We start from the raw sequence: 26058 nt of genomic DNA, 5'->3' as shown, positions 1-26058 counted from the left end.
GCCCATGCAGCACTACACAAAGGGATCCCACGCCGCCGGAGAACCATGCAGGAGGCTGTGCGTCGCAGGAAGGAGTGCTGGGGGTTGGAGCTACCCGGTGCATGAAGAACTTCGTAGAAGGATGCCAACAAGCCTTGGCATCTGCAAAACACACATTGCACAGGGGTACTGTCTTACGTGGGGAGGCAAGCTCTTACCTCCGCCAAAGTTGGACAGCTGGACTTCAGGACTGTCAGGTCCACTTCAGTCCCCCACCCGTGTTGCTGGATCCAGGCACTTCTTCAGGAGAGGGGACCCAAGCCACTGGTTGTTGCTGCAGAAGGTTGCCAGCTGAAGCAGGGAAGTGACTCCTTCACTTCAAGGGAGGTTCCTTTGTTCTTCAGGTGCAGGCTGAAGACAGGCAGTCCTCAGAGGATGCACAAGCTGGAAACAGTTGCAGTTGCTGGCATGAGCTGAAGATACAGTGTTGCAGAACTTGTCAATGCTTCTTTGCTGCAGTTGTAGAGTTCCTGGAGGGTCCAGATGCAGTTTCTTCAGTACGAAGGTGAAGTAAAGGATGCAGAGGATTCCTGCTGGAATCTCACAATCCGAATCTGATGAAACACCCAGAGGAGAGACCCTAAATAGCCCTGAAAGGGAGATTGGTCAGCTACACATGTAAGCACCTACCAGGGGAGTGTGTTGACATCAACTGCTGGCACTGGCCACTCAGAGTGCCCTGCCAACTTGAAATCCAAGATTGCAAAACCCAGGGACAGTCTGGAGGAGCCCTGAGCACCACCCCTGTGGTGGTGATGGACAGGGGAGTGGTCACTCCCCTTTTTCTTTGTCCAGTTTTGCACCAAAGCAGGGACTGGGGGGCCTTCAACTGGTGTAGACTGGTTTATGCAAGGAGGGCACCATCTGTGCCTTTCAAAGCATTGCCAGAGGCTCTGGGAGGCTACCCCTCCCATGCCTGTAACACCTATTTCCAAGGGGAGAGGGTGTAACATCCCTCTCCCAATGGAAATCCTTTGTTCGGACTTCCTGGGCTTGAGCTGCTCAAACAACAGGAGGGCAGAAACCTTTCCCGGATGTGGCAGCAGCTGGAGCTACCTGAAAAACCTCAGAAGGCTGTAATGGCAGTACTGGGTGTCCTCTAAGGAGCCTCCAGTGTGCATGGAATCATACAACCAATGTTTGCAAAAGCCTTGGGGTATGATTCCAACATATTTGATACCAAACATGGCCATATTCGGAGTCACCATTGTGAAGCTGTACATATGTAGTGACCTATGTATAGTACACGTGTAAAATGGCGTCCCGGCACTCACAAAGTCTGGGAAAATGGTCGTGGACGATGTGGGAGCACCTCCGCTAGTGCAGGGGTGCCCTCACACACAGGTACTCTGCACCCAGCCTTCAGGGTTTGAAGGCCTGGTATATGGGTGACTTATAAGTGAGCTGGTGCAGTGTAAATGGCAGAGAAAGGGTGCATGCACCATTTCACACAGGCTGCAATGGCAGTCCCCTAGAAGCCTTTGCATGGGCTCCCTATGGGTGGCAAAAGAAACTCTGCATCCCATAGGGATCCCCTGGAACCCCAATGCCCTGGGTACCTAAGTATCATATACTAGGGTCTTATAAGTGGTGACCAGTATGTCAACAACAACCCAAAAAGAGGGTACTTTCATACACACACCCTCCCTCAAAGAGTGACAATAAGGCTAAATTTGCCCAGATGAGTCTTCATTACCTAAGTGGAAATATCTGGAGAGACCATCTGCATTGGAGTGATTACTCCCAGGTCAATGTTTCACTGTAAAGTCCATCCACTGTAGGGAAATGGACCACCTCAACAATTTAGGATTTTCACCTTTTATTTATTTGAATCATAAGAGAGGTTTGTGGTCTGTCTGAACTACGAAGTACCAAAGAGGTATGATCTCGACTTCTTCAGGGCCCAGACCACAGCCAAGGCCTCCTTCTCTATGGCTGCCCAACACTTTTCTCTAGAGGTCAACCTTCTACTAATAAAAACAGCAGGTTGATCCTGGCCCTCTGAATTAAGTTGTGATAGCACAGCCTCAACCCCTACCTCTGAGGTGTCTGTGTGGACAATAAACTTCTTTGAGTGGTTTGGGCTGTTCAGGACAGGTGCAGTACACATAGCCCACTTAAGCTCCTCAAAAGCTTTCTGACAGCTAACTGTCCACAATACATTTTTAGGCATCTTCTTGGATGTGAGGTCATTAAGAGGGGCAAAATTTGAACCATAATTCTTAATAAACCTCCTGTAGTACCCAGTGAGACCAAGAAAGGCTCTGACCTGGGTCTGTGTTGTAGGGGGAGACCAGTCTAAAATAGTCTGAATCTTCCCCTGTAGTGGTTCAATCTGTTCTCCACCAACTAGGTGTCCCAGATGAACCACCTTCCCCTGCCCTATCTGGCACTTTGAAGCCTTAATAGTGAGGCCTGCCTTTTGCAGGGCATTCAATACTTTCCAGCCGTGGACCAGGTGGTCATCCCAGGTGGACCTGAAGACAGCAATATCATCAAGATGTGCTATGCTAAAAGCTTCCGGACCTTAGGGGACTGTGTTCACCAGCCTCTCAAACGTGGCAGGTGCATCCTTCAAACCAAAGGGCATAACAGTGAACTGATAATGCCCTCCATTGACAGAGAAAGCAGTTTTAGGTTTCGCCTCTTCTGATCTGCCAATACCCTGCAGTCAAGTCAAAAGTGCTGAGATACTTGGCATATGCCCATCTGTCCTGGGTATAAGGTGAGCATCAGTCTTTGTGACTGTATTGAGCCCTCTATAATGTTTGAATGAATGAATGAATCTTTATTGCCTGATTAATTAAAACCATTACAACATATTAAAATAAAAGCGCAAAAAAAAAACAGCAAAAGTTACCCTTCAGATGCCAAAGCCGATGCCTATTCATAGTATCTTCTATCTAAACACATTAAAATACTATAAAGCCCAGGAAATCACCCCACCTTGGGGTCCCCAGATGTTAATCACCAGCTGTTACACAAGTAGGTACCCGTAATACAACCTGCTGCTGGTACCAACTAATCCATCACCTGTTAACCCAGACCCGTTTCCGACAAACCCCAGGACCAGCACAAAAAGATATGCACTAACCAAGGGACTGTTGTGCATGAAGAGCCTCTCTTAGCTCGTCATCCAGGGCCATTAGGTGGCAGAGAGGGATTGCATGGGTGTCAGAAGCTATCTCGTCAAAGCTGTTTCTTTGAGGGCCCCCTCCCTCCACAGATACCTGTAGGAGGCTGGCCTGGCTTGTAGTGGGTACCAAGGGGTACTTACACTCTGTACCAGGTCCAGTTATCCCTTATTAGTGTAGAATAGGTGTTTCTAGCAGCTTAGGCTGATAGAAGGTAGCTATAGCAGAGCAGCTTAGGCTGAACTAGGAGACATGCAAAGCTCCTACTATACCACTGGTGTCATATGCACAATATCATAAGAAAACACAATACACAGATATACTAAAAATAAAGGTACTTTATTTTTATGATAATATGCCAAAAGTATCTCAGTGAGTACCCTCAGTATGAGGATGCCAAATATACACAAGATATATGTACACAATACCAAACATATGCAGTAATAGCAAAAGGAAGTAATGCAAGCAGTGTAAAGTTACAGTAGATTGCAATAGGAGCACATAGGTAGAGGGGCAACACAAACCATATACTCCAAAAGTGGAATGCGAACCACAAATGGACCCCAAACCTATGTGAGCTTGTAGAGGGTCACTGGGACTGTAAGAATACAGTGAGGGTTAGAAAAATAGCCCACCCCAAGACCCTGAAAAGTAGGTATAAAGTGCACCTATAACCCCAGAGAGCACAGAAGTCGTGATAGGGGGTTTCTGCAAGGAAGACCAACACCAGCAAAGCAACCAAAGTGGATTTCCTGAGTACCTGTGGAACAAGGGGACCAAGTCCAAGAGTCGCGACAATGTCGAGAGTGGGCAGATGCCCAGGAAATGCCAGCTGAGGGTGCAAAGAAGCTGCCACCGGATGGTAGAAGCTGTGGATTCTGCAAGAACGAAGAGGGCTAGAAACTTCCCCTTTGGAGGATGAATGTCCCACGTTGTGAAGAAGCTTGCAGAGGTGTTCCCATACAGAAAGACTGCAAACAAGCCTTGCTAGCTGCAAGGGTCGCGGTTAAGGTTTTTGGATGCTGCTGTGGCCCAGGAGGGACCAGGATGTTACCACTTGGATGAGGAGACAGAGGGGGCACCCAGCAAGTCAGGGAGCCCTCACAGAAGCAGGCAGCATCCGCAAAAGTACCGGAACAGCCACTTAGAAGAGGAGTGAACAGTAGTCCACCTGAAGTCACAAAAGGGAGTCCCACGACGCCGGAGGACAACTCAGAAGGTTGTGCACTGCAGGTTAGAGTGTTGGGGACCAAGGCTTGGCTGTGCACGAAGGAAATCCTGGAGGAGTGCACAGGAGCCGGAGCAGCTGCAAATCACGCAGTACCCAGCTATGCAGTCTAGCGTGGGGAGGCAAGGACTTACCTCCACCAAACTTGGACTGAAGAGTCACTGGACTATGGGAGTAACTTGGACAGAGTTGCTGAGTTCCAGGGACCATGCTCATCATGCTGAGAGGAGACCCAGCGGACCGTTGATGCAGTCTTTTGTTGCCTGCGGTTGCAGGGGGAAGATTCCATCGTCCCACGGGAGATTTCTTCAGAGCTCCTGGTGCAGAAAGGAGGCAGGCTACCCACAGAGCATGCACCACCAAGAAACAGTCGAGAAGGTGGCAGGATAGGCGATACAAGGTTGCAGTAGTCGTCTTTGCTACTTTGTTGCGGTTTTGCAGGCGTCCTGAGCAGTCAGCGGTCAATCCTTTGGCAGAAGGTGAAGAGAGAGATGCAGAGGAACTCTGGTGAGCTCTTGCATTCAGTATCTGAAGAATGCCCCAAAGCAGAGACCCTAAATAGCCAGAAAAGGAGGTTTGGCTACCTAGGAAGGAGGATAGGCTAGTAACACAGGTAAGAGCCTATCAGAAGGAGTCTCTGACGTCACCTGCTGGCCCTGGCCACTCAGAGCAGTCCGGTGTGCCAGCACACCTCTGAATCCAAGATGGCAGAGGTCTGGGGCACGCTGGAGAAGCTCTGGGCACCTCCCCTGGGAGGTGCAGGTCAGGGGAGTGGTCACTCCCCTTTCCTTTGTCCAGTTTCGCGCCAGAGCAGAGCTGGGGGATCCCTGAACCAGTGTAGACTGGCTTATGCAGAGATGGGGACCATCTGTGCCCATCAAAGCATTTCCAGAGGCTGGGGGAGGCTACTCCTCCCCAGCCCTGACACCTTTTTCCAAAGGGAGAGGGTGTAACACCCTCTCTCTGAGGAAGTCCTTTGTTCTGCCTTCCTGGGCTAGGCCTGGCTGGACCCCAGGAGGGCAGAAACCTTTCTGTGGGGTTAGCAGCAGCAGCAGCTGCAGTGAAACCCCGGGAAAGGCAGTTTGGCAGTAGCCGGGTCTGTGCTAGAGACTCGGGGGATCATGGAATTGGCTCCCCAATGCCAGAATGGCATTGGGGTGACAATTCCATGATCTTAGACATGTTACACAGCCATGTTTGGAGTTACCATTGTGACGCTATACATAGGTAGTGACCTATGTATAGTGCACGCGTGAAATGGTGTCCCGCACTCACAAAGTCTGGGGAATTTGCCCTGAACGATATGGGGGCACCTTGGCTAGTGCCAGGGTGCCCACACACTAAGTAACTTAGCACCCAACCTTTACCAGGTGAAGGTTAGACAAATAGGTGACTTATAAGTTACTTAAGTGCAGTGGTAAATGGCTGTGAAATAACGTGGACGTTATTTCACTCAGGCTGCAGTGGCAGGCCTGTGTAAGAATTGTCAGAGCTCCCTATGGGTGGCAAAAGAAATGCTGCAGCCCATAGGGATCTCCTGGAACTCCAATACCCTGGGTACCTACCATACACTAGGGAATTATAAGGGTGTTCCAGTATGCCAATGTGAATTGGTGAAATTGGTCACTAGCCTGTTAGTGACAATTTAGAAAGCAGAGAGAGAATAACCACTGAGGTTCTGGTTAGCAGAGCCTCAGTGCGACAGTTCGTCATCACACAGGGAACACATACAGGGCACACTTATGAGCACTGGGGCCCTGGCTGGCAGGGTCCCACTGACACATACAATAAAACAACATATATACAGTGAAATATGGGGGTAATATGCCAGCCAAGATGGTACTTTCCTACAATACCCATGCTAGTTTGACTCCTTGCCTGGTGTAAGGCTAATCTCATCTTATGAAAGAATTTTCCAAAAAGGGCTCGTTCCATGGGGACCACTGTGGTGAAAATAAGGCTTGGAGCTCCATTACATGTTCTCACCCCATGTTTCAAGAACAGAGGTTTTAACAGGAGGCGCCATTCAGTCACCAAGCAAAGGCTACCGGATACGAGATGTTTAATCAATTCAGTATGGCGTTTACACAACGTGCATTCATGCATGTGCTCTTGTACGATTTCCCACATCCATCGGTATTCTCAGGCAGGTGAGGTTAGAAGGCGCATCTGCAGAATGTTCTGGAATGCTCGCTCTCCTCTATAAGCTACACAAAACCTCATCTCCTTTTTTCCCATTTTGAGACTGAGGCTTGGGTACTAGCATCCTGGGTTGGCACAGGGGCTATCTGAGTGTTCAATCACTCCTAAGTCCAATAACATCTGAACCTCAAACTTAATGCAGTCCCTGACATGGTCAGGCTGTCTATGAATCTTACTTTTGACAGTTAAGCTCTCCAGTATCTATGGTGTGTTCACACCAAGTGGTCTGACCAGGTGTCAGAGAGAAACGTCCAGAAAATTGGCCTAGGAAGTTCCTGCAATCCTCCTTCTTCTTAGAAAGACAATCTGCAAGAACAGCTCCTTCCACTGAGCCATCAGCTGCAGTCTTGGAGAAGAGATCAGGTACTGACATATGTTTAGCGAACAGTTATCTGAATCACAGTAGGTTAACAAAATGAGCCTGACATCTTCTAGTGGGGATTTGGGTTCAGAGGGGATTCTTCCATTGAGAAAACTTTGAAAGAAGTGGGATGTAATAATGCATTTTACAGCACAATTTTCACAAAAAGTTGCTACAAAGACAGACTCTGAAAGGCACTCATTAAATATTTATTTTGATGGCCTGAAAAGCTAATGAAACCCGAAAGTCCTCATGATTTGATCCCATCCTGTTTTTAAAATGCCCTAAAGGAACCCCGATATGTCAAATATTACAGCCATTGCTAGTGAAAGCATTTTGATATGGGTGTCCCTTTTGCCCAGATATTACATTCTATATGTCAGTGCCATATTTTCTGCCATTACTGCCATCCATGGGCTATGGGTGACCCTGCGTACAACATGGCATCTAGGATATCAGGGACAGCGTTTTGTCATTGATGCCCCGCCATATTCCACGGGTGTCCTTCCTTACGCTAATAATTTCCTCCAGTCTGCCAACATTTTGCCACGTGTCACCTGTGCCAAGAATCTGCCACATGTAGCACCACTGCCAAGAATTTGCCTGGTTTTCTCAGGGTGGCCTACACCAAGATTTACCTCCAGCATTTCACAGTGGGTATCACATATGTGAGTCTTACATCCAGTGTGCTAGTGCCAGCATTTAGTCACGAGTGCCGCTATAAGCCAAGAAGCGTGACAGGTCCAACAGCAGACTTAAAAGTAGAACAACACATCCTCACTCATGCTCACTCGCACTCACTTATTCATCATCATTCACATCACTCACACTCACTCTCCCATTCGTTCTCCCATTCGAGGTCACTTGCACTCATTCATTTTCACTGTCTCTTGCATTTACTATTATCCCGACTCACTGATTCACACTCTCACCCACTCATACTCTGAAACGGTTATTCTTTCTCAGTCAAACTCATACACACACAACCACTCAAACAAACATGCTCACACATACACACTTACCCAAACTCACTCTCATGCACACACACAACATACATTTGTAAGCTTTTTACTTTACTTCTCTTGAATGTTACTGAAGGATTCATTCAGGAACCTCCTGCTCCACATTTTATTAATTACACTGATAGTGAAAGTAGACACGTTTTCTCTATTATTGTAATAAAAAAATTAGCAGAATACAAGGACATTGAAACCTGATGCTGATTATGCGAGGCACCCATGCGTTCATGGCACTACTGTTGCCACTCCTGAGGGTATGGGGGTCGAAATCAGTGCCAGGTGTTTTCTGGGGTAAGACAGTTGATGCAACTGTGACCCTTGGCGACCCCTAAATGACTCCCAAACGACTCCCATGTCTTCAATCTGCTCACCCAAGTAAATATGGAGACGTCATTGTAGTTTATAAAAAGGGAGAACAGGTGTGCAGACCATCACCCTAGTTACTAAGATGTACTGATCTCTTTCCAATCTGGTTTCCATGCAAAATGTAGCCTTGAAAGAGCCGTCCTCCAGCTAGCTCGAGCCTCCTCTACATTATGGATGAGGGTGATATATGTGTTTGGGTTTCCTTGGACCAATCTCAGCATTTGACACAGCTGCTTACAAAGCGCCCACAAGAGCCTCCCCCACTGAACTGGGAAAGAAGTTTAAGGGCCTGATTTATATTTCGGCAGACAAGTTACTCCCTCACAATGGTGATGGATATCCCGCCCACCGAAATATAAATATCATAGGATGTAATAGAATTTATATGTCGGCGGACAGGATATCCACCACTGTTGTGGCAGAGTAACCTGTCCTCTGAAATAGGAACCTGACCCTAAGGCATAAAACGTTTTTCACCCCTCTTAACCTCACTCTCACAAGTTGCAAAAATATTTGACTACGGATCTCACTCACACTTGCTTCTGAAATGTGGTGTTCTGAAATCTTCCATATTATCTTCCTTCTGTGCAGCCTTTACATGAATCCATTGCTCCTGGAAAATTAGATCTCCATATTTGAAACGTTTAATAATACCAGCTTTATCCAAGAATATTAAATCCTTCTGGTCTAACATGCTTACAAACTTAACAGAAAAACAGATACCTTGGATGACCTCTTTCCCTCTAGACCTTAATTAAGCTAAAATGGAAATCCTCCTCCTGCCTAAAGAATGTACTTATAGAGACAACTTTTCAGATCTTGGCATTTCTTCCTTCTTGGTTTCTGTTGCCAAATCAACAGGCTTCATCACAGAGCAAAATGTGTTAATGAGGGCCCCCGATCTACTGAATAAGACATCTTCCAACTCTTTCCCCAAACAAACCGGAGCCCTCCATCCCTCCAGCAGAATTCAAAGCTGTCATTCAGGCTTTATTTCTCTCAGCCCTGGCAAGTTTCCCAGGTTAACGTGTGACCTGCTGCTCCACTCCAATGTTTTTTCTTTGAATTCTGAGAATTGTAGGCTTCTTTATTTTATGATAAGATAGGACTACAACTCCTAGAATCCAAAGGGAATAAACCGGATTGGAGTAGCGCACCACGCCTGGACCTGGGAAACTTGGCAGCTCTGTTCTCTTTCAGCTTTGACAATAGCAATGTGAAGCTAAAAGTTCCCTCCTACCCCCTCCCAAATCTACCCCAGCTCCCATGAGAGACATCCTCTCTGCTGCAGCTTTTCTGGTAAAAGGAACAAGTAAACCAGATCACATCACACCCTTCCTGGAGCTTCTCTGGAACACAGAATCTACGCCAAAATGATGCACCAACAGTAGACATGTTGCACATCACAAGAGGAAAACACCAGGACCAGATCTCGCCCATTTCTTGAACTCCTCACTGGGAAATAGTCTAGAGCACTCAACCAGGCCATCACCTCTGAAGCCCCTGGCCTTTGGAAAGGCTTTTCGAAGAATGTCCGGCTCATCATTTCTTTGCTCTTTTCATAAAGACTCGAAAACATACCAATTCAGGGTCTCACTTAAAGTCAAATTTGTCTCCCCTCCTCAATGTAATCCAGGTGTCTAGGATTATATATTGTAATCTTTGCTTTTAGCAAGTGTTTTGTTGCCGCTGTGGCTACTTCCGCTCTATTTAAATAGATCTAATAATTAGATAAATAAATGTTCCTCATGCTCTAATCACTGGTTTGATGTGGTAATATCTCTTTATGAGAGTGGAAAAGTCACCGGATTCAGTCAAGCCCACTGGCATCTCCTGGGACTGAAGTAAATCACTCTGTGGTATGAAGTACTCCAACACCCATAGTTGCCTGGTCCTCACTGAAAAAAATCACAAAAATAAAGATCGCAAGTTACTAATAGTGCTGTTCCTGACTGTGTTACCTCAGGATTGGTGAGCAAACTGGAGTCTGTACTTTTTAGGTCAGAACTATATTACATGCCCAAGAAATGTGATTTTTATGGTGAAATTTAAACGATATTGCTTGCCTTCATTTGGTAGAAACTTGCTTTAAATTATATAAATGTGTGCTCATAAAATAACTTTGAAAGACCAAACGCAGCTTCTTAAATATAACCTGAGACAGTGTGGCAGTGCTCTCTGTGGCAGGAGGTTGGCGTAGGTAAACACACTCAGGCTCCTTTAAGATATGGGCACCCAGTGACGTGTCACCTGCTGGTTATGATGTCACCGCTACCCATGAGGTTGCTGAGGCTGCCTGCCTGGCTGCTCACTGCACCCAAGAGCCCAACAAGAGTGAGCTGAGATAACGTTTGTTCCGTAGGAAGAATGGAGAGGTAAGATTGAGAGACATGTAGGTTGAGGCCTATATTTTACTTTTCCATTTTTTCTAATTGAATGTGGGATATGTAGACTGTGACTGTATATGGGAGATATATTTATTTTCAAAACAATGAGTTCCACATCCTTTTGGGCAGTTTTCTGAGATTAACTAGATGTGCTGATACGGCCCTCTTTCCCTATGAAAGTGACCCCTCGCCTAGATGAATTTTAATGGTCACTGTACAGAGACGTTTATTCATTTCACAAATAAAATAGCTTCTTGCATCCTTGATATTCCCAAAAAGACTGCTAGACCACTGACAAGGAAATACATCCTAAAAAACGTATCCTTAATTATGACATGAATTTTCTATACATTGTCAAATAATTTACTACTCACAGAAGGCTGCCATTCTTTTGCATGATTCTCCGAAATAAAAAAAAAATTGATAACATAGCAAACTCTGAAGGCAGGATGAACGTGTTTTTTAGATCTTGAATGAACCACTTTGTTTTTTTTTTGTTTTTCAATCACAATATAGCAGCACTTTCAAGTGGATCTGTGTAATTACTGTTCTACAATTAGCCATGCATATGAATTCTTGTGTCATTGATAGACTACTTGATCACAAGTTTTTAGGTTTCTTTTGATTATTTGTAAACAATGGCCAATTTGACTACCAAAATAGTCACTGGAAAGTTTCAAGGCCAAACACAAATAGTATTTATTTGAGTTCAGTAAGAAGGGAATTTATGGTGCAACATGAAGCTAGGTGGTTCAGGGGGATTCCTTTCACCTGTTACTACATATTTAGGTCTTACACACAGTGGAGGCTGGTGACATTTGCAAATGGAAGGGCATAAAAGTTCATCATGAGTCACCTGTGGTGAGCAAGCATAGAGAGTGGGTCTGAATGTCATAATGAGGGTAAATGGGGGCTCCCCCTGTGAAAATGTTGAACAAAAGAGCAGGCAAATGGTGCATTTTCAATTAGATTTCAGAAGACAAAAAGGTTAATAAGGCAAATGAGAAAGTGTACTTATGACATCAATAAAGACATTTCATAGGATAATGATGTAGGAAGCTGCTTATTCAGTATAACCACAGAGCTTCATAAAAGGCTTTGAAATAACTGCTGAGAAACTCATGATTCCTTATTGTGTGAGTCTGGCCTGGTTTGTAGTGGGTACCTAGGGTACTTACACCTTATACCAGGTCCAGCTATCCCTTATTAGTGAAATGTAGACAGTGTCTAGAAGCCAGGCTGTCTAGGGGTTGCTGTAGCTGAGCAGCCAAGGCTTATCTAGGAGACATGCAAAGCTTATGCAATACCATTGCAGTCACACACATGAAAGAAAATACTCATTGTTAGAAAAATGAATGTACTTTATTTTGGTGACACAATTGCCAAAAATACCTTAGAGACTATAAATACCTTAGAGACTATGGGGGTCATTATGACCCTGGCGGAAGGCGGAGAAGCGGCAGTAAGACAGCCAACAGTCCCGCAGTCTCCCTTCATGGAATTATGACCATGGCGGTTACCGCCATGGTCATCCGCCGGTTCTCCGTTCCGCACGCCAGGCTGGAGACCTGGGTCTCCAGCCCGGCGGCCGTCACTATACCACCGGCAGTATTTGGACCCGGCTTACCGCCGTGGATTTCCAGCAGTTTGAACGGCCATTAAATCCATGGCGGTAAGCACTATCAGTGCCAGGGAATCCCTTCCCTGGCACTGATAGGGGACTCCCCCACCCCCACCCCGACTCCCTCCCCTACCCCCCCACTACCCCTGCCACCCCCCAAAGGTGGCAGGGCCCCCCTCCCCGCCCCGACCCCCAAAATCACTTCACCCATACCCACACGACACGCACGCAGGCACCACCTACATACTTACACGCACACACACCGACATACATGCCAACATCCACACACATAGTCAGCCACATTCAAACATACATGCACACATCCATACAGACATACCCACAGACATACACGCACTCATTCCCATACACACAACACCCCCGCAAGCATACACGCACTCACCCCCCCTTCACATACACACACGCACACCCCCATGCACCCACACAATACCCCCCACCCCCTTCCCCTCACGGACGATCGACTTACCTGGTCAGACGATCCTCAAGGAGGGGACGGGAGCAAAGGGGGCAGCTCCGCCGACACCACACTGCCAACAGGACACCGTCACGGCGAATCAAAGGACGTGATTTGCTGGGTGGTGTTCTGTTGGCGTGGCGATGGAGATGGAGCAACCTCCACTTCCCCGCCGTCCGCCAGTATGGCTTTTGGCGGCTCTCCGTTCGTAAAGGGACGGAGAGCTGCCAACGGTCATAAAAGGCCGAGTGGCAAACCGCCTGCACTGGCGGTCTTCCGCACGGCGGTCCCTCAGCGGTCTTTAAAAAAAGACTGCCGAGGTCAAAATTACCCCCTCTATTCCCTTAGGAGGAAAGTAAAATACACAGTATATACACTAGAATGCAGAAATAGCTGTAAAAGCAGTTCGAAAATAGTGCAAATAGTGAAAATCACAATAATTAGAAATGGGCATAGGGGAACACATACCATATATTAGAATAGTGGAATGTGAAAGTCGGTTTCCCACCTAGGCAAGTGTAGTGTGTAGAGGGGCGCTGAGAGTGTTAGAAAGCACCAAAGGTAATTAATAGAACCCACCCCAGAGCCGAGGAAAGCAGGAGTAAATCACAGTAACTTTCCCAGAACACACAAGAACATGTGATAGAAGATTTTGCAAGAACCAGAAGAGACTGCAAGACACCAACAATGGATTGTTGGACCTGAAGACTTGTGGAAGAAGGGAACCAGGTCCAAGAAGCACTGAAGAGTCCAGGGAGAACAGGAGCCCTTGCTAACCCAGATGAAGGTGCAAAAGAAGAACCACCGGTGTAGAAGAACAGTCAGGACTGAACCCAAGAAGATGGATGTGGGTTCCTGGTTGGTGCAGATAATGTCCCACGCCGGATGAATGACAGCAGTCTGGTTTGTGTCACTGTATTCTGCCAACAAGCCTTGGCACACACAAAGCTCGCAGTTAATGGAAAATGGCAGTGCCCAGGAACAGGTGGGACTTGATGGCCTCTACCCAGGAGCTCTAAGAGAGCCCTCAGAGGACCAGGCAGCACGCACAGGAGTCCCACAGCACGGGGACAAAGAAGGTGGAAAAATAGGCCCATGCAGCACTACACAAAGGGATCCCACGCCGCCTGAGAACCATGCAGGAGGCTGTGCGTCGCAGGAAGGAGTGCTGGGGGTTGGAGCTGCCCGGTGCATGAAGACCTTCGTGGAAGGATGCCAACAAGCCTTGGCATCTGCAAAACACACATTGCACAGGGGTACTGTCTTACGTGGGGAGGCAAGCTCTTACCTCCACCAAAGTTGGACAGCTGGACTTCAGGACTGTCAGGACCACTTCAGTTCCCCCACCTGTGTTGCTGGATCCAGGCACTTCTTCAGGAGAGGGGACCCAAGCCACTGGTCGTTGCTGCAGAGGGTTGCCTGCTGAAGCAGGGAAGTGACTCCTTCACTTCAAGGGAGGTTCCTTTGTTCTTCAGGTGCAGGCTGAAGACAGGCAGTCCTCAGAGGATGCACAACCTAGAAACAGTTGCAGTTGCTGGCATGAGCTGAAGATACAGTGTTGCAGAACTTGTCAATGCATCTTTGTTGCAGTTGTAGAGTTCCTGGAGGGTCCAGATGCAGTTTCTTCAGTACGAAGGTGAAGTAAAGGATGCAGAGGATTCCTGCTGGAATCTCACAATCCGAATCTGATGAAACACCCAGAGGAGAGACCCTAAATAGCCCTGAAAGGGGGATTGGTCAGCTACACATGTAAGCACCTACCAGGGGAGTGTGCTGACATCAACTGCTGGCACTGGCCACTCAGAGTGCCCTGCCAACTTGAAATCCAAGATTGCAAAACCCAGGGACAGTCTGGAGGAGCCCTGAGCACCACCTCTGTGGTGGTGATGGACAGGGGAGTGGTCACTCCCCTTTTTCTTTGTCCAGTTTTGCACCAAAGCAGGGACTGGGGGTCCTTCAACCGGTGTAAACTGGTTTATGCAAGGAGGGTACCATCTGTGCCTTTCAAAGCATTTCCAGAGGCTCTGGGAGGCTACCCCTCCCATGCCTGTAGCACCTATTTCCAACGGGAGAGGGTGTAACATCCCTCTCCCAATGGAAATCCTTTGTTCGGACTTCCTGGGCTTGAGCTGCTCAAGCAACAGGAGGGCAGAAACCTTTCCCGGATGTGGCAGCAGCTGGAGCTGCCTGAAAAACCTCAGAAAGCTGTAATGGCAGTACTGGGTGTCCTCTAAGGAGCCTCCAGAGTGCATGGAATCATACAACCAATGTTTGCAAAAGCCTTGGGGTATGATTCCAACATATTTGATACCAAGCATGGCCATATTCGGAGTCACCATTGTGAAGCTGTACATATGTAGTGACCTATGTATAGTACACGTGTAAAATGGCACCCCGGCACTCACAAAGTCTGGGAAAATGGTCGTGGATGATGTGGGAGCACCTCTGACTTATAAGTGAGCTGATGCAGTGTAAATGACAGAGAAAGGGTGCATGCACCATTTCACACAGGCTGCAATGGCAGTCCCCTAGAAGCCTTTGCATGGGCTCCCTATGGGTGGCAAAACAAACTCTGCATCCCATAGGGATCCCCTGGAACCCCAATGCCCTGGGTACCTAAGTATCATATACTAGGGTCTTATAAGGGGTGACCAGTATGTCAATTTGGGATGAAATACTAGGTTACCTGTATGCAGTGACAAAATTTAGAGGAGAGAGAGCATTAGCACTGGCCTCCTGGTTAACAGGATCCCAGTGACACCGTCAAACACACTGACATCAGGCAGACATTGAGGGTAACAACACAAAAAGAGGGTACTTTCATACACACACCCTCCCTCAAAGAGGGACAATCAGGCTACATTTGCCCAGATGAGTCTTTATTACCTAAGTGGAAATATCTGGAGAGACCATCTGCATTGGAGTGATTACTCCCAGGTCAATGTTTCACTGTAAAGTCCATCCACTGTAGGGAAATGGACCACCTCAACAATTTAGGATTTTCACCTTTTATTTGTTTGAATCATAAGAGAGGTTTGTGGTCTGTCTGAACTACGAAGTACCAAAGAGGTATGATCTCGACTTCTTCTGGGCCAGACCACAGCCAAGGCCTCCTTCTCTATGGCTGCCCAACACTTTTCTCTAGGGGTCAACCTTCTACTAATAAAAACAACAGGTTGATCCAGGCCCTCTGAATTAAGTTGTGATAGCACAGCCTCAACCCCTACCTCTGAGGTGTCTGTGTGGACAATAAACTTCTTTGAGTGGTTTGGGCTGTTCAGGACAGGTGCAGTACACATAGCCCGCTTAAGCTCCTCAAAAGCTTTCTGACAGCTAACTGTCCACAATACATTTTTAGGCATCTTCTTGGATGTGAGGTCATTAAGAGGGGCAACAATTGAACCATAATTCTTAATAAACCTCCTTTAGTACCCAGTGAGACAAGAAAGGCTCTGACCTGGGTCAGTGTTGTAGGGGGAGACCAGTCTAAAATAGTCTGAATCTTCCCCTGTAGTGGTTCAATCTGTTCCCCACCAACTAGGTGTCCCAGATGAACCACCTTCCCCTGCCCTATCTGGCACTTTGAAGCCTTAATAGTGAGGCCTGCCTTTTGCAGGGCATTCAATACTTTCCAGCGGTGGACCAGGTGGTCATCCCAGGTGGACCTGAAGACAGCAATATCATCAAGATATGCTGTACTAAAAGCTTCTGGACCTTAGGGGACTGTGTTTACCAGCCTCTGAAACGTGGCAGGTGCATCCTTCAAAAAAAAGGGCATAACAGTGAACTGATAATGCCCTCCAATGACAGAGGAAGCAGTTTTAGGTTTCGCCTCTTCTGATCTGCCAATACCCTGCAGTCAAGTCAAAAGTGCTGAGATACTTGGCATATGCCCATCTGTCCTGGGTATAAGGTGAGCATCAGTCTTTGTGACTGTATTGAGCCCTCTATAATGTTTGAATGAATGAATGAATCTTTATTGCCTGATTAATTAAAACCATTACAACATATTAAAATAAAAGCGCAAAAAAAAACCAGCAAAGGTTACCCTTCAGATGCCAAAGCTGATGCCTATTCATAGTATCTTCTATCTAAACACATTAAAATACTATAAAGCCCAGGAAATCACCCCACCTTGGGGTCCCCAGATGTTAATCACCAGCTGTTACACAAGTAGGTACCCGTAATACAACCTGCTGCGGGTACCAACTAATCCATCCCCTGTTAACCCAGACCCGTTTCCGACAAACCCCAGGACCAGCACAAAAAGATATGCACTAGCCAAGGGACTGTTGTGCATGAAGAGCCTCACTTAGCTCGTCATCCAGGGCCATTAGGTGGCAGAGAGGGATTGCATGGGTGGCAGAAGCCATCTCGTCAAAGCTGTTTCTTTGAGGGCCCCCTCCCTCCACAGATACCTGTAGGAGGCTGGCCTGGCTTGCAGTGGGTACCAAGGGGTACTTACACTCTGTACCAGGTCCAGTTATCCCTTATTAGTGTAGAAGAGGTGTTTCTAGCGGCTTAGGCTTATAGAAGGTAGCTATAGCAGAGCAGCTCAGGCTGAACTAGGAGACATGCAAAGCTCCTACTATACCACTGGTGTCATATGCACAATATCATAAGAAAACACAATACACAGATATACTAAAAATAAAGGTACTTCATTTTTATGATAATATGCCAAAAGTATCTCAGTGAGTACCCTCAGTATGAGGATGCCAAATATACACAAGATATATGTACACAATACCAAAAATATGCAGTAATAGCAAAAGGAAGTAATGCAAGCAGTGTAAAGTTACAGTAGATTGCAATAGGAGCACATAGGTATAGAGGCAACACAAACCATATACTCCAAAAGTGGAATGCGAACCATGAATGGACCCCAAACCTATGTGAGCTTGTAGAGGGTCACTGGGACTGTAAGAAAACAGTGAGGGTTAGAAAAATAGCCCACCCCAAGACCCTGAAAAGTAGGTGTAAAGTGCACCTATAACCCCCAGAGAGCACAGAAGTCGTGATAGGGGGTTTCTGCAAGGAAGACCAACACCAGCAAAGCAACCAAAGTGGATTTCCTGAGTACCTGTGGAACAAGGGGACCAAGTCCAAGAGTCGCGACAATGTCGAGAGTGGGCAGATGCCCAGGAAATGCCAGCTGAGGGTGCAAAGAAGCTGCCACCGGATGGTAGAAGCTGTGGATTCTGCAAGAACGAAGAGGGCTAGAAACTTCCCCTTTGGAGGACGAATGTCCCACGTCGTGAAGAAGCTTGCAGAGGTGTTCCCATACAGAAAGACCGCAAACAAGCCTTGCTAGGTGCAAGGGTTGCGGTTAGGGTTTTTGGATGCTGCTGTGGCCCAGGAGGGACCAGGATGTTACTTCTTGGATGAGGAGACAGAGGGGGCGCCCAGCAAGTCAGGGAGCCCTTACAGAAGCAGGCAGCACCCGCAGAAGTACCAGAACAGGCACTTAGAAGAGGAGTGAACTGAGTCCACCCGAAGTCACAAAAGGGAGTCCCACGACGCCGGAGGACAACTCAGAAGGTTGTGCACTGCAGGTTAGAGTGTTGGGGACCCAGGCTTGGCTGTGCATGAAGGAAATCCTGGAGGAGTGCACAGGAGCCGGAGCAGCTGCAAATCACGCAGTACCCAGCAATGCAGTATAGCGTGGGGAGGCAAGGACTTACCTCCACCAAACTTGGACTGAAGAGTCACTGGACTATGGGAGTAACTTGGACAGAGTTGCTGAGTTCCAGGGACCACGCTCATCATGCTGAGAGGGGACCCAGCGGACAGGTGATGCAGTCTTTTGTTGCCTGCGGTTGCAGGGGGAAGATTCCGTCATCCCACGGGAGATTTCTTCCGAGCTCCTGGTGCAGAAAGGAGGCAGGCTACCCCCAGAGCATGCACCACCAGGAAACAGTCGAGAAGGCGGCAGGATAAGCGATACAAGGTTGCAGTAGTCGTCTTTGCTACTTTGTTGCGGTTTTGCAGGCGTCCTGAGCAGTCAGCGGTTAATCTTTTGGCAGAAGATGAAGAGAGAGATGCAGAGGAACTCTGGTGAGCTCGTGCATTCGGTATCTGAAGAATTCCCCAAAGCAGAGACCCTAAATAGCCAGAAAAGGAGGTTTGGCTACCTAGGAAGGAGGATAGGCTAGTAACACAGGTAAGAGCCTATCAGAAGGAGTCTCTGATGTCACCTGCTGGCCCTGGCCACTCAGAGCAGTCCAGTGTGCCAGCACACCTCTGAATCCAAGATGGCAGAGGTCTGGGGCACGCTGGAGGAGCTCTGGGCACCTCCCCTGGGAGGTGCAGGTCAGGGGAGTGGTCACTCCCCTTTCCTTTGTCCAGTTTCACGCCAGAGCAGGGCTGAGGGATCCCTGAACCGGTGTAGACTGGCTTATGCAGAGAAGGGCACCATCTGTGCCCATCAAAGCATTTCCAGAGGCTGGGCGAGGCTACTCCTCCCCAGCCCTGACACCTTTTCCCAAAGGGAGAGGGTGTAACACCCTCTCTCTGAGGAAGTCCTTTGTTCTGCCTTCCTGGGACAGGCGTGGCTGGACCCCAGGAGGGCAGAAACCTGTCTGAGGGGTTAGCAGCAGCAGAAGCTGCAGTGAATCCCCGGGAAAGGCAGTTTGGCAGTACCCGGGTCTGTGCTAGAGACTCGGGGGATCATGGAATTGGCTCCCCAATGCCAGAATGGCATTGGGGTGACAATTCCATGATCTTAGACATGCTACATGGCCATGTTCGGAGTTACCATTGTGACGCTATCCATAGGTAGTGACCTATGTATAGTGCACGCGTGAAATGGTGTCCCGCACTCACAAAGTCAGGGAATTTGCCCTGAACGATGTGGAGGCACCTTGGCTAGTGCCAGGGTGCCCACACACTAAGTAACTTAGCACCCAACCTTCACCAGGTGAAGGTTAGACATATAGGTGACTTATAAGTTACTTAAGTGCAGTGGTAAATGGCTGTGAAATAACATGGACATTATTTAACTCAGGCTGCAGTGGCAGGCCTTTGTAAGAATTGTCAGAGCTCCCTATGGATGGCAAAAGAAATGCTGCAGCCCATAGGGATCTCCTGGAACTCCAATACCCTGGGTACCTACCATACACTAGGGAATTATAAGGGTGTTCCAGTATGCCAATGTGAATTGGTGAAATTGGTCACTAGCCTGTTAGTGACAATTTAGAAAGCAGAGAGAGAATAACCACTGAGGTTCTGGTTAGCAGAGCCTCAGTGCGACAGTTAGTCATCACACAGGGAACACATACAGGGCACACTTATGAGCACTGGGGCCCTGGCTGGCAGGGTCCCAGTGACACATACAATAAAACAACATATATACAGTGAAATATGGGGGTAAAATGCCAGCCAAGATGGTACTTTCCTGCAATACCCATGCTAGTTTGACTCCTTGCCTGGTGTAAGGCTAACCTCATCTTATGAAAGAATTTTCCAAAAAGGGCTCGTTCCATGGGGACCACTGTGGTGAAAATAAGGCTTGGAGCTCCGTTACATGTTCTCACCCCATGTTTCAAGAACAGAGGTTTTAACAGGAGGCTCCGTTCAGTCACCAAGCAAGGGCAACCGGATACGAGATGTTTAATCAATTCAGTATGATGTTTACACAACGTGCATTCATGCATGTGCCCTTGTACGATTTCCCACATCCATCGGTATTCCCAGGCAGGTGAGGTTAGAAGGCGCATCTGCAGAATGTTCTGGAATGCTCACTCTCCTCTGTATGCTACACAAAACCTCATCTCCTTTTTTCCCATTTTGAGACTGAGGCTTGGGTACTAGCATCCTGGGTTGGCACAGGGGCTATCTGAGTGTTCAATCACTCCTAAGTCCAATAACATCTGAACCTCAAACTTAATGCAGTCCCTGATATGGTCAGGCTGTCTATAAATCTTACTTTTGACAGTTAAGCTCTCCAGTATCTATGGTGTGTTCACACCAAGTGGTCTGACCAGGTGTCAGAGAGAAACGTCCAGAAAATTGGCCTAGGAAGTTCCTTCAATCCTCCTTCTTCTTAGAAAGACAATCTGCAAGAACAACATCAACATCAGCTGCAGTGTTGGAGAAGAGATCAGGTGCTGACATATGTTTAGCGAACAGTTAACTGAATCACAGTAGGTTAACAAAATGAGCCTGACATCTTCTAGTGGGGATTTGGGTTCAGAGGGGATTCTTCCATTGAGAAAACTTTGAAAGAAGTGGGATGTAATAATGCATTTTACAGCACAATTTTCACAAAAAGTTGCTACAAAGACAGACTCTGAAAGGCACTCATTAAATATTTCTTTTGATGGCCTGCAAAGCTAATGAATCCCGAAAGTCCTCATGATTTGACCCCATTCTGTTTTTAAGGAACCCCCATATGTCAAATATTACAGCCATTGCTAGTGAAAGCATTTTGATTTGGGTGTCCCTTTTGCCCAGATATTACATTCTATATGTTAGTGCCATATTTTCTGCCATTACTGCCATCCATGGGCTATGGGTGACCCTGCCTACAACATGGCATCTAGGATATCAGGGACAGCGTTTTGTCATTGATGCACCCGCCATATTCCACGGGTGTCCTTCCTTACGCTAATAATTTCCTCCAGTCTGCCAACATTTTGCCACGTGTCACCTGTGCCAAGAATCTGCCACATGTAGCACCACTGCCAAGAATTTGCCTGGTTTTCTCAGGGTGGCCTACACCAAGATTTACCTCCAGCATTTCACAGTGGGTATCACATGTGTGAGTCTTACATCCAGTGTGCTAGTGCCAGCATTTAGTCACGGGTGCCGCTATAAGCCAAGAAGCGTGCCAGGTCCAACAGCAGACTTAAAAGTAAAAAAACACATCCTCACTCATGCTCACTTGCACTCACTTATTCATCATCATTCACATCACTCATACTCACTCTCCCATTCGTTCTCCCATTCGAGGTCGCTTGCACTCATTCATTTTCACTGTCTCTTGCATTTACTATTACCCCAACTCACTGATTCACACTCTCACCCACTCATACTCTGAATCGGTTATTCTTTCTCAGTCACACTCATACACACACAACCACACAAACATGCTCACACATACACACTCTTATCCAAACTCACTCTCATGCACACACACAACATACATTTGTAAGCTTTTTACTTTACTTCTCTTGAATGCTACTGAAGGACTCATTCAGGAACCCCCTGCTCCACATTTTATTAATTACACTGATAGTGAAAGTAGACACGTTTTCTCTATTATTGTAATAAATAAATGAGCAGAATACAAGGACATTGAAACCTGATGCTGATTATGCGAGGCACCCATGCGTTCATGGCACTACTGTTGCCACTCCTGAGGCTATGGGGGCCGAAATCAGTGCCAGGTGTTTGCTGGGGTAAGACAGTTGATGCAACTGTGACCCTTGGCGACCCCTAAATGACTCCCAAACGACTCCCATGTCTTCAATCTGATCACCCAATTAACATAATGGGCACTATGTGTATGTAAATATGAGATGTCATTGTAGTTTATAACAAAGGGAGAACAGGTGTGCAGACCATCACCCTAGTTACTAAGATGTACTGATCTCTTTCCAATCTGGTTTCCATGCAAAATGTAGCCTTGAAAGAGCCGTCCTCCAGCTAGCTCGAGCCTCCTCTACATTATGGATGAGGGTGATATATGTGTTTGGGTTTCCTTGGACCAATCTCAGCATTTGACACAGCCGCTCACAAAGCGCCCACAAGAGCCTCCCCCACTGAACTGGGAAAGAAGTTTAAGGGCCTGATTTATATTTCGGCAGACAAGTTACTCCCTCACAATGGTGATGGATATCCCGCCCACCGGAATATAAATATCATAGGATCTAATAGAATTTATATGTCGGCGGACAGGATATCCACCACTGTTGTGGCAGAGTAACCTGTCCTCCGAAATAGGAACCTGACCCTAAGGCATAAAACATTTTTCAACCCTCTTAACCTCACTCTCACAAGTTGCAAAAATATTTGACTACGGATCTCACTCACACTTGCTTCTAAAACGTGGTGTTCTGAAATCTTCCATATTATCTTCCTTCTGTGCAGCCTTTACATGAATCCACCGCTCCTGGAAAATGAGATCTCCATACTTGAAACGTTTAATAATACCAGCTTTATCCAAGAATATGAAATCCTTCTGGTCTAACATGCTTACAAACTTAACAGAAAAACAGATACATTGGATGACCTCTTTCCCTCGAGAGCTTATTTCAGCTAAAATGGAAATCCTCCTCCTGCCTAAAGAATGTACTGATAGAGACAACTTTTCAGATCTTGGCATTTCTTCCTTCTTGGTTTCTGTTGCCAAATCAACAGGCTTCATCACAGAGCAAAATGTGTTAATGAGGGCCCCCGATCTACTGAATAAGACATCTTCCAACTCTTTCCCCAAACTAACCGGAGCCCTCCATCCCTCCAACATAATTCAAAGCTGTCATTCAGGCTTTATTTCTCTCAGCCCTGGCAAGTTTCCCAGGTTAACGTGTGACCTGCTGCTCCACTCCAATGTTTTTTCTTTGAATTCTGAGACTTGTAGGCTTCTTTATTTTATGATAAGACTGGACTACAACTCCTAGAATCCAAAGGGAATAAACCAGATTGGAGCAGCACACCACACCTGGACCTGGGAAACTTGGCAGCTCTGTTCTCTTTCAGCTTTGACAATAGCAATGTGAAGCTAAAAGTTCCCTCCTACCCCCTCCCAAATCTACCCCAGCTCCCATGAGAGACATCCTCTCTGCTGCAGCTTTTCTGGTAAAAGGAACAAGTAAATCAGATCACATCACACCCTTCCTGGAGCTTCTCTGGAACACAGAATCTACGCCAAAATGATGCACCAACAGTAGACATGTTGCACATCACAAGAGGAAAACACCAGGACCAGATCTCGCCCATTTCTTGAACTCCTCACTGGGAAATAGTCTAGAGCACTCAACCAGGCCTTCACCTCTGAAGCCCCTGGCCTTTGGAAAGGCTTTTCGAAGAATGTCCGGCTCATCATTTCTTTGCTCTTTTCATAAAGACTCGAAAACATACCAATTCAGGGTCTCACTTAAAGTCAAACTTGTCTCCCCTCTTCAATGTAATCCAGGTGTCTAGGATTATATATTGTAATATTTTCTTTTAGCAAGTGTTTTGTTGCCCCTGTGGCTACATCCACTCTATTTAAATAGATCTAATAAATAGATAAATAAATGTTCCTCATGCTCTTATCACTGGTTTTATTTGGTAATATCTCTTTATGAGAGTGGAAAAGTCACCGTATTCAGTCAAGCCCACTGGCATCTCCTGGGACTGAAGTAAATCACTCTGTTATATGAAGTACTCCAACACCCATAGTTGCCTGGTCCTCACTGAAAAAAATCACAAAAATAAAAACAGCAACTTACTGGTAACTCGTCCCTTTATGATAATTTATTACACATCAGGACTCGTTTTAGGCCAGTGAATCTTTTGACCCAGTTGAGAGACACCTTAGGACGAGATATCTAATCAATATGTCAATCAATACATCAATAATGTCATCAATATTTATCACAACAATGCATTTCACTTTAGTCAAAGTCATTAATCAATTCAAAGATGCTACCATGACCTTTCAGCCATGAATACCCACACCGGTTAGTAACATTCTATGAGTTTTATTTCCTATTCTTTACAATCTAATAGCAGATGCGTTAATCTCAATACCAAGAAGCATAATAGCATAGTCCCGATATGGCAACTTTGATAAGATTTAATTAAAGCGAGCATCACAAACATCAGAACATAACACAGCGTGAACATAGATCAAGTTTAGCAGAGTGTCAATAACGTGTCAGTTCAACAAAGCATAGTCTCGGTCGTTTGTCTATTTGCGTCAGTTTTGGTGAACACCTGTCCTAACCACTGATTAGCATTCGCATGTTGGGCTTCATACAAAACAATTTAGAACACCAATTTGGAAAACATCTAGCTAAGGTCTCTGTCAAAAGTAAGCAGTTGGTACCTAGAAAGGAAAATCAAACAGACAAATTACATTTGCATTGTTATAATTACCCTCCAAAGTTTAGGTCAGGCCACAGGTTCAGTCTTCATCTTCAGGACATCAGTCATATCGCCATCAGTCAGAACTTAGCTCCCGGGGCAAAAGGGCACTTTCCTCATAAGGAGGTAAAGTGTAGCATGGACAAATCTAAGGGCAAGGATGGTTTTAAGTAAACCACCAAGGGCCAGATGTAGGAAGATTCCAAATTGTGAGTTGCAATTTGCGAGTCCCAGCGCAATTTGGAATGCAGAAAGGTGTCTCAGACACCTTCTGTGAGTCGCTATGGGGTCGCAAAGACCCACCTCATTAATATTAATGAGGTGGGTCGCAATTTGCTACCCCATAGCGATTCAGGGCACTCACAGGGATGGTGGCCTGCTGGAGACAGCAGACCACCATGTCCGTGGCTGCTTTTAAATAAAGCAGTATTTTTCTGTCAAAGTGTAGCCCATTTTCCTTAAAAAAGGAAAACGAGCTGCACTTTAAAAAAAAAAACGAAACCTTTAGTTTCGGTATTTTTCAGGGCAGGTAGTGGTCCCTTCGACCACTGCCTGCTCTGAAAAATTATTTTGTTTTTCCAGACACAAAGGGGAAGGGGTCCCATGGGGACCCCTTCCCGTTTGCGTCTGGGTTACCATCCACTTCAAGTGTATGGTAACTGCGCTTTCATTTGCGACCGGAAATGCATTTTGCGAGTCGGTTCCGACTCGCAAAATGCATTTCTACATAGCAAAGTGGCTTTAGCGACTCGCAAACGGCGATTTTCGCCGTTTGCGACTCGCTAAACCCTTGCTACATCTGGCCCCAAGTCACCAAACAGAGTGACAGAGTTTCTGGATAAAATCAATAGCATTCCCTACCTCATTCCCAATAACTCCCTGTGACATGGGTTTTTATCCATTCCCCAAAAAAGTTATTGGTCATTTGTTATACCCCACTATCTTTAACCTATCAAAATACACATTAGGTAATCTAACTCTTCTCCCCATATTATTTTACAAGTCTTTGATTGGTCTTCATAATTGACATCTTCAGAGGTGGCACGTCCGGTATGATTTCATCCTTCTGTAATTCTTTGCACATCTTTTGGTCACCAAATCCATTGTCTTCACTGGTTTGAATGGCCTTGTACATTACATTAATCTACACTGTTTCA

This window comes from Pleurodeles waltl, chromosome 8 (genome assembly GCF_031143425.1).
Source record: "Pleurodeles waltl isolate 20211129_DDA chromosome 8, aPleWal1.hap1.20221129, whole genome shotgun sequence".
NCBI classification, from domain to species: domain Eukaryota; kingdom Metazoa; phylum Chordata; class Amphibia; order Caudata; family Salamandridae; genus Pleurodeles; species Pleurodeles waltl.
Note: the sequence above shows the minus strand (reverse complement) of the source record.